Here is a 10,142-nt window from a genome sequence, read left to right as displayed (position 1 = left end):
TACTGGAGGACTATTTTAGACGATTTATTATTAAATTAGTACTGCAAATATCAGAATTTCATTCCTCTCTGTTCTCCAAAACAAGTATTTGGCTAAGCTGAATTTGGCTGAAACTGTGTCCCATTACTCAAAACCAAACTAGTGTCTTTATTACACCAGGGGCAAAACAAATCTGCAAAAAGTCCCCAGGTTGGGCGTTCCTCCGACCGAATCTTTTTCTGTCCTTTCCCTATAGCCCTGACTTTATTGTTCATTCGGCTGCAGACATTTCGAAGGAGTCCAGACAGGCCTTCGGGCGGAGGTTGAACTCTGTCGATTTGGTAAGACGGGTGAGGACTGCAAAACCGGCGTGACGGGGACTCCGGATAAAAAGGAAGAAAAACAAAACAAAACCACCCAGCGGGGTGAGGAGTGGTGGAATGGAGGAAAGGACGTAAGAGTAGAGGAAGGGCTGAGAAAGTCACAAGAGCAGAGGCACTGCGAGACTCTGCAGAAAAGACGGTCACCGCCCAGCCGCTCTCCCGCTGGGACAAAGGAGGCGAGCCCGCGGACGGGCGGGGCGGAGGAGGGACCAGTTTCCTTGCACCCTGAGTGTCCAAGCTCAGGACCCGGGCGCGGCGCTCCGTCCGCAGCCCGCGTAGCGTTGCGGCCGGTGACTCAGAGCGCTGCCCTCCATTGGCCCCGCCCACCCCGTTGGTCCCGCCCCATCCCCGGTAGCCCCCCGCCCTCAGGAGGCGGATCCTCATCCTCATCTCCGCCCCATTCTCGGGGCGGGCCGGAGTCTGAGGAAGAGGAAGGGGACGAGGACAACGAGCGACTGGGCGGCGGAGGACGCGGAGGAAGAGGAGGTCGACCAACAAGATGGCCCCTGCTGCCGGAGCAGCCTCAGCAGCAGCAGGTGGGGGGCCGGAGGCGGCGCTGGCAGTGGCGGCCACGGCTGTGGCCCGGCGGCCTGGGACAAAGTCAGAATCTATGGTGGCAGCGGCGGCGGCGGCGGCGTCTGCCGCGACGGTGGCGACGACCGCAGGGACTCGGAGCTGAGAGGAGCTGCTGCTCGGACCAGCGCGGTGAGCGAGCGGCGGGCGGCGGCGAGGGGAGCAGGGCGGCGACGCCGAGAACAATAGGCAGCGGCGGCCGGGAAGGGGCTTGCGCTCCCGGCCGGCCCCGGGGCTTGTCAGTGGCCGGCGTCCTTTAGGCCTCAGGCCTCCGCGTGCCGCCTGGAGGGCCCGCCGGAGTAGGTAGGCCGAGGGGCGGTACGGACGCCGCCCTGGACGCGGGGAAGGCGGGGGCGGCTGCCCGGTGGTGCGGTCCCTCGGAGGACGGCGGGCGGGCGGGCGGAGAGTTGCACGCAGGAAATGTTTGGACCCGGGTCTGGGCGGTGGGGGAGGGCGAAGGCCCGTAAACAGCCGCCGCCTGGGCCTAGCCGCTTTGCGACTGCTCCCTCCCCCAGCCCCTTGGCCGGATGGACTCTAGCTTTTCGGTTTTTCTGAACTCCCGAAGATCGACCCAATAGGCCAAGGCGAAATTGTGAGTGCAGGTGCCTTTTCCCAAGACTTCAGTGCTACAACAGTTCTACACAAGATGTGATTGTTGGTAAAGGATGGGGTGGTGAGGGGTGAGCCTTCCCAAACATTATCGTAAACCCGGGGTCTGTAAACGTCTCTGTACTCACATCCCTTGTGAGGAAGAGCTGAAACAAGGGCTCCTTGGAGCTGCAATAATATAACTCTTGACATCCCAGAATAGTCCATGAAACTGGAAACAAAGCCACTTATTTGGCAATGCAGAGACAGATTGTTAAGGTTTGAATAGAACTTTTCTTCCAGCGAGCCGTTTTGAATTATGTACAGCAGAGGAAACAACATTCACGTCTGGTAAAATGCCTATCTTCTGGAAAGGCGTTTTCAGGAGTGAGGGGTGGCTTATCTGCAGCCCTAGAATTTCTTGTGATCTGTTTCAGTTCTGATATTACTTTCCACTAATTTTTCCTAAAATTATTGGAGAGGAAGCCTTTCCTGTTTGAAATGTCCTAAGGCCTATTTTCTGAGATTTCAGAAACTTTCAGCCTCGTGTTATGCTTGCTTGTAATTCTAGCGCTCCGGAGGCTCAGGCGGGAGAATCCTGAGCTCGAGGCCTGCAAGACCACGTCTCAAAACATCAAATCAACCAACTAAACACATTAAAAGGTTTTATCGATAATTTTCAGAAACTAGAAATGACTGTGACTGTGTTTTTAAAGTTTGGGCTTATGAAGAGACAGCTCTAATATTATTGACATATACTGTATTAGCGTCTGAGACTTAAAGGTAACCACTATTTTTCCTAAATTAATTTTCCAAGTGAAGGGGAAAAAGATTATTATTCCTCTTTCTACCTGAATATGCAGAAATTTATATTAAAATTGCTTGGATGCATTCAAAAAGACTTTAATATTCACTTACAGGATCCATCTAAGGGCTTCCTATTCCTTCCTTCTTTTCTTTTTTTGTTTTGGAGATAGGGTCTTGTAGCCCAAGCTGTCCAGGAATTGACAATCTTCCTGTCTCAGCTTCCTGAGTGCTGGGCTTAAAAGGAAGTAGACCTGTATAAAGAACATACTGGTTGATATATCTTTTGTCAATTTCTAGGGTAAATTTCTAATTAGAAATGGTCTCTTTCATTAATAAAAAGCATTGTTCAGCAAAAATGTAGTTTAGGGCATGGTGGCGCACTCCTGTAGTCTGAGCACTTGGGAGGCAGAGGCAGGCGGATCTCTGTGAGTTCAAGGCCAGCCTGGTCTACATAGTGAGTTCCAGGACAGGTCTGGCTACAGGGAAACCCTGTCTCAAAAAGACCCCCCCCCAAAAAACAGTAGTTTAATGAGCAGCATTAGATACTTGTTCTACACAAGACTTAATGGTGAATAATTATATGTAGGTAGAATAATCTTGTTTAGGATTTGAATTATAGTGGATGAATATCAGTAGACTTATTTTATGCCTAGCGTAATATTGTGGATGCTTTGATCTTTTGAATGGTGGAGAAACAGCTTTTATATTATTTAGGCTTCTGCTAATGCTGCTTGTAACTATTTTGGGACTAATAATTTCAGAATACTTTTTTTCTTTTTCTTGTTTTTGAAGGGCTCAAATTTGTGACTTTTCATACTGAATTTTGTTAGGCCCAGAACATCTGTGTTGTAATGATACTTAAATTTATCTGTGGCCCTAAACCTATTAGAACTACTACTACATTATGCTAATTTATGAGTTTGTAAATTTTAAGTGGTTAGTGTGGTTTGTTATGAAAAAAAAACCTCATTGTTGTGTTAAGGACTGATATACTGATATCTCTCATTTGATACAAGTTTTCTGAAAACAAAGGTTTTCAGGTAGGGAATGGAGTCGGGGGGGGGGGCAGGGAGGGGTGTGTGACCCAGTGGATAAGAGTGCTTGCTGCACAAGCCTGAGTTCAAATCCCTACCACTCACCAGGTTAAAAAAAATGGGGCATGATTGTGCATGCCCATAACCTCAGTACTGTGGGAAGCAGAGACATGAGGGCCACTGGGCCTTGCTGTCCAGCCTAGCTCCAGGTTTGGTGAGAGGTCTGGTTTCAAAGGAATAAGGCAGAGTGAGAGCAGGACACCCAATGTCCTCCTGCAGCTTCTGCATGACTGTGTGCACATACACCATACACAAATTTAAAAAAAAAAATCATTAAGTGGTAAGATTTTTCTATCTGAAATTGACTAAATAATTTCTATATGACATTGAAATGTTTGCTAGGGAATTGGTTTTATTATTAAATTTATTTTTATTTTTAAATATGTATATGTATGTGTATGTGTGTAGGTATGTGCATGTACATGCAGGTGCCTGCAGAAGCTAGAGGTGTCAACCTCTAGGAGCTGGAGTTACAGGCTGAGAATTGAACTTCAGTCCTCTGCAAGACCAGTTTGGGCTCTTAACCACCAAGCCATCTTTCCAGCCCTGTTTTTATTTATTTTGTCAAAACTGTTTTAAAATGATAACCTCACCAGGCGTGGTGGCACGTGCCTTTAATTTCAGCTTTTAATTCCAGCGCTTGGGAGACAGAGGCAGGCGAATCCCTGTGAGTTCAAGGCCACACATAGCGACTTCCAGGCTAACTGGGGCTATAGCGTGACCCTGTCTCAAAAAGACAAAAAAAAAAAAAAGATACGTCAGTTCTCATATCTTCAGTATCAATGCTTAGTCTTATTATTTCAGTTCAAATTTTTTCAAGTATATTTAAACATTTGCTGTAAAAAAGTTCTGAAGCCTGGCGTGGTGGCACATGCCTTTAGTCCCAACCTGGTCTACATAGTAAGCTCCAAACCATCTGGGGCTACAGGGAGACCCTGTCTCAAAAAAAAACAAAAAAAGAAAAAAAGAAAAACGTTCTGAGATTGGCGGGGCATGGTGGGTGCACCCTTTAAGTTCCAGCACTCAGGAGGCAGAGGCAAATGGGTCTCTTTGAGTTCAGCAAGGCCAGCCTGGTCTACATAGTTCCAGGTCAGCTGGGGCTACAGGGAGACCCTGTCTCAAAAAAGACCAAAAAAAAGAGTTTTGAGACTGTATCCTAAGATTAGATTTTCAGTTGAGTATGGTGGCTCATGCCTATAATTCCAGCACTTCAGAAACTGAGGTAGGATGATTGCCACGAGTATAAGACTAGCTTGGGCTATCAAGACCCTGTCTCAAAAAAGAGGAAAATGAGATTTTCATTTTCTTAGTAATGCTGAATTATATTTGCTCTGGAGTGTGTTACTGACTATGTTAAAGCTGTAATCGTATAGTTATTAAAATTTTTTTTAATCCTATAATTCCAGCACTTCAGAAACTGAGGTAGGATGATTGCCACGAGTATAAGACTAGCTTGGGCTATCAAGACCCTGTCTCAAAAAAGAGGAAAATGAGATTTTCATTTTCTTAGTAATGCTGAATTATATTTGCTCTGGAGTGTGTTACTGACTATGTTAAAGCTGTAATCGTATAGTTATTAAAATTTTTTTTAATATAATGATAAAAAACACAGGCTGTTGCCACAGTTCTTTATTGCTTCTCAGAACTTGAACGTAAGACCCTACAGTAGAATGGAGATCCCACTCAAGACACAGGACCTCAAGCAAGTGAGTTGAAAGTGACTTGGAATTCACCTCCCTGAAGTCTAACTCTCATAGCATCAGAGAATACTATACAAACTGCCAAGAGAGAAAACCAGTCAATGGCCCTACCTAGCTGTAAAGCCCAATAAGCCACAGTTACTGACCCAGCAAACTATCGCTATTGCTGCAGTAGTGACAATTACTTACAGCCACTTGTGAAAGAGATGTACTCTTGCTCTGGAGTGTGTTACTGAATATGTTAAAGCTGTAATGAAATGCTTCTAATCATGTAGTTATTTTAAAAAATTTTAAAAAAAGAAAATATGTATATTTGATTCATATGAAGAAATTGGAAAAATAAATATTGTATGTCATTTTAAAAAATTTACAGGGCTGAGGGTCTGTGACTCAGTGGCAAAATACTTGCCTAGCATTCAAGACATGATAGGGAAGCTACATGAAGGAAATCTCCAGTATGGTAGTCTAACAAGATTTGTACAATGACAAAACCAGTTGATATACCAAGGTAGATAAGGAGAAATTTCAAGAGGTCCAACCTCAAGATGAAGTGCTACAGACAAGCAATGGATGCTGAGAGAGAGAATCAGTTGTTTCCAGGGACTAGCTCTCTGAGAGGTTATCTAATTCCAAGTGGGTGGCCCTAAACACAGGTACACATGAACACCACTGAAAGGACTCATTGTATTATATATGTATATTTATAAATGTATGTACGTAATGTAACAATAAAGGACAAGAAATTGAGAGGGAATGGGGTGACATGGGAAGAGTTGGAGGGGACTGGGAGGGATGGAATAATGCAGAGACTATAACTCACATGTGGTATTCACAAAAAAACAGGGCACAAAATCTGGTAGCGGATATTAAGGGTACGGTAGGGGAGGGTGTCTGAATATGATCAAAATACATTGTATGAAATTCTCAAACTCAAATTTAAAAACTGCTTGTCTAGAATTCCTGAGGACCGGTTCTATCCCCAGCACCATAAAACATCAAGAAGAACAAAGAGCCAGAGCTATAGGCGTGCGCTCCCAGCACTGTGGAAGCTGAAGTAGGAGGATTGCTGCAAGGTTGAGGCCAACTTGGGCTATAGAGTTAAGTCCAGGTTAGATTAGTCTGGGCTAGAGTGAGACCTTGCCTGAAGAAAACAAACAAAATTCATCCATATGTGTGTATGTATGTAGTTTTTGAGAGCATATTAATGTAATTTAAAACATCTTATTTAATCCTTCTAGTCATACTACATTATTGATATTATTTCACATGTAGAATTAGAAGCAGCTAAGTAAATAGTAAAAAGGTCATAATTAATAGATAGGCGTATACTCAAATGTAAGTCTTGTGAAGCACATTAAATGCTTTACTATAGGCATTATATGTGTCATTATTAAACTTAAAAATATCTTCTGTATTGACAGACTTCTTTTTTTTCCCCACTGTGAACTATGCTTTATAAAACCATACTTTCCTTTAATCCTGATTGTCAGTTATTTGTACCCTGCCAAATACTTACATCAAGAGAGTATTAATCTGAATCATAAAAGGCACATTTATTTTAATTTTTAGCAGATCTAAATGCTATAAAGTATAGAAATTTATTTTTTAGCCGGGCATGGTGGCACATGCCTTTAATCCCAGCAACTCAGGAGGCAGAGGCAGAGACAGGTGGATCTCTGAGTTCAAGGCCACCCTGGTCTACACAGTGAGTTCCAGGCCAGCTGGGGCTACAGAGAGACCCTGCCTCAAAAAGACCAAAAAAAAAATTTTTTTTTTATTTTTTAATAAATGTAGAGTATTGCTACAATTTGTTATATAAGTGCTTGTACCTTTGAAATACATGAAAATTTAAAAATAATAGCATTGTGATGTTAAAACTAGGCTTGCTAATACTTGAAATTTCTCACTTATATTTTTTCTCTTTATGACATAGATCATTTAGGATTCTTCAGTATTGCTAACCTTAGGGGCTTGACATGGAATTTGATGGTATCTAATTAGTGTACTTTGCATACATCTGTAAAGTGGTCTGTTTCCCACAAAGTAAAGAATAAACTGATAAATGATCCCTATTTGGTGAACATGTCAGATCAGGATGTTCCTTGGCAAGGTTTTCTGACCTGGTTTAGCTTTGGCCATGACTGTGCTCAGGGGTTAGGTATTCTTCAGAATTAGTTTCAGAGAAACTTTACTTCTCCGATTGGCCTTTACCAGAACACTCAATAGATTTAAAAATCAGCATGTTTCCTAGGATGCAGTTTACTACCTTCTTTTCTTTTGTTTAACCCTGGAATCTAGGCTTGATTTAGATTACCTTTGAAGGTATTGGTGTAAGGATAGTTTTGACCTGGCTGCCCTTTCGTGTTTCCTTTTGTGTATTGCATATACTTTGTTAGTGTGACCGTGTGCAAATTTATGTTTGAGTATGCATGCATTTGTGTGTGTGTGTGTGTGTGTGTGTGTGTGTGTGTGTGTGATAAAGTCGAGTGTCTTTCCTTAATCACTGTCCACCTTTATTTGGGTCCATGCCACAGCATATATACGGAAGTCAGAGGACAACTTGAGGGAGTCTCTTTTCTTCTACATGTGCTTCCCCAGGGATTGAAGTCAGGTTATCAGACTTGGTGGCAAGTGTCTTTACCCACTGGGCCATTTCTCAGGCCTGTGCACCTTTATTTTTTTTAAGATAGGATCTCTCAGTGAACCTGAAGCTCATCAATTCAGCTGGACTGGTCAGTGAGCTTCATAGACACCTATCTCTGTGCCACCAGCACTGGAGTTTCAAGTACATGCCACTGTGTATAAGGGTTCTAGGGATCTGAACTTAGGTCTTTATGCTTACACAGCAGGCACTTAATGACTGAACCATCTCCTCAGACTCCAGGTATTTAATATACACAAGAGTCTTGAACTGTGAACAAAGGAGCCAGTCCTGGTGGTATACTCCTTTAATCCCAGTGTTTTGAGAGACTTAGGAGGATCACAGGTTTGAGGTCAGTTTAGGATAACATAGGGAGTTCTAGGCCAGGCTGGACTGAAGGACTTATTTGAGGTTACGTTGGAAAATGCTTTATTCAGAATTGAAACTTGACTACTTTTTTTTTTTCTTTTTTAGTTCTGTAGAATAAGATGTATAAATTAAGTATGGGAGTAGAAGCACTATAGGTAATATACTTAGCAAGGAGGGTGGGAAAAAACACCACCCCCAACAACCGCCCCCCCCCCAATTATCTTGGAGCAGCAACTACCCATTATAATACCTCCTCGACTCTTGGGTGTATCATTAAACATTGTATCATGCCATATATTGTTCCTAATGATAAATTCATTGGGAAAAATTTCAATTATTTTTCGTAATGTTAAGAATTAAAAATTATAGAAATGTTTACAATAGAGTAGAGAGTAGTAGTGGTTTTTTTGTTTGTTTTGTTTTGAGACAGCCTCATGTAGCCCAGGCTGGCCTTAAACTCTGCTTTGTAGCCAAGGATGACCTTGAGCTTCTCATTCTCTTGCCTCTACTTGATTATTCTACCTCAAATTTATGTTCTGGGCTGGCTAGATGACTCAGTCTGTAAAAGCACTGCCCACCAAGTCTGACCCATGTGCTGGGATTATAGGCGTACCACTCCAGGCTTTGCACATGCCAGGCAAGTGCTGTACCAATAGAACTATATCCCTGACATAAGTAGAGAGAGACTATTAGAACATAATTTTTTTTATTATTTCAGTTTATTTTGTGTTCATGTGTTTGTGTACACATGAGTGTGGGGGGTGGTTCAGAGGACAGGTTGGGGAGTTGGTTCTCTGCTTCCACGATATGGATCCCAGGGATCAAACTCGTGGTCAGGCATGGTGGCAGATGCTTTTATGGACTGGGCCATCTAGCCAGTCCAGAACATAAATTTTGAGTGAAAAATATCTAAGTATTTTTTATTTTTTATTTATTTATTTATTTATTATTTATTTATTTTTATCTTTTTGAGACAGGGTCTCCCTATAGCCCCAGCTGTCCTGGAACTCACTATGTAGACCAGGCTGGCCTCAAACTCACAAAGATCCGCCTGCCTCTGCCTCACAATATTTATTTATTTTTGAGACAGGATCTTCCTGTAGCCCTGGCTGGCCTGGAACTCACAGAGATCCGCCTGCCTCTGCCTCCCAAGTGCTGGGATTAAAGGCCCAAGTATTTTTTTTTTTTCTTTTTGCTTTTTGCTTTTTGAGACAGGGTCTCCCTGTAGTCCCAGCTCACCTGGAACTCACTATGTAGACCAGGCTGGCCTTGAACTCACAGAGATCTGCCTGCCTCTGCCTCCTGAGTGTTGGGATTAAAGGCATCCGCCACCATGCCGGACCATATTCTTTTTTTTTTTTTAAGATTTTATGTGTGTGTGCCTGAGGGTGTGTATGTATGTGCATCACATGTGTAGGTACCCATGGAGGTCAGAAGAGGACATCAGATCCCCTGGAACTAGAAGTACAGGTAGTTTGTGAGTTGCCTGATTTGGTTGTAGGAATCAAACCTGGGTCCTCTACAAGAGCAGCAAATACTCTTAACTGATGAGCCATCTTTCCATCCCTAATGCTTACCTTTTTTTTTTTTTTAAGTGTTTGGGTATTTTGCCTGCCTGTATGTAAGTGTACCCATGCATGAAATACCTACAGAGACCAGAGAGGACATCAGATCCCCTGGAACTGGAGTTACAGACAGTTGTTAGCCCTCCATGTGGTGCTAACCAAATCCAGGTCCTCTGCAAGAGCAGCCAATGCTTTTAATCACTGAGCCGTCTCTCCAGCCCCTAGTGTTCATCTTTTAAGAATTAAGTTTTAGCCGGGCATGGTGGCACACACCTCTAGTTCCAGCACGTGGGAGGCAGAGGCAGGAGGATCTCTGTGAGTTCAAGGCCAGCTTGGTCTACATAGTGAGTTCCAGGCCAGCTGGGGCTACAGGGAGACCCTGTCTCAAAAAGACAAAAAAAAAAAAAAAAAAAAAGTTTTTATAATTCCGCCTTTTGTTTTTT

At 43.3% G+C, this 10,142-nt stretch overlaps 1 protein-coding gene across 2 annotated transcripts in view; it reads left to right on the top strand.

Moving 5' to 3' along the window:
• The first annotated feature begins 786 nt into the window (after positions 1-786).
• The window catches only part of Rc3h1 (ring finger and CCCH-type domains 1), an 83,525-nt gene continuing 74,169 nt past the window's right edge, over positions 787-10,142 (top strand). For both annotated transcript variants that reach the window (XM_008826094.3, XM_008826093.3), the window contains exon 1: positions 787-1,067. The gene's annotated coding sequence lies outside the window, so the exon portion shown is untranslated. The remainder of the gene's footprint in view (positions 1,068-10,142) is intronic.

The sequence above is a fragment of the Nannospalax galili genome, unplaced genomic scaffold (assembly GCF_000622305.1).
Source record: "Nannospalax galili isolate Female #2095 unplaced genomic scaffold, S.galili_v1.0 scaffold429, whole genome shotgun sequence".
Lineage (NCBI taxonomy): Eukaryota > Metazoa > Chordata > Mammalia > Rodentia > Spalacidae > Nannospalax > Nannospalax galili.
This window is presented reverse-complemented; position numbering and strand designations above follow the sequence as displayed.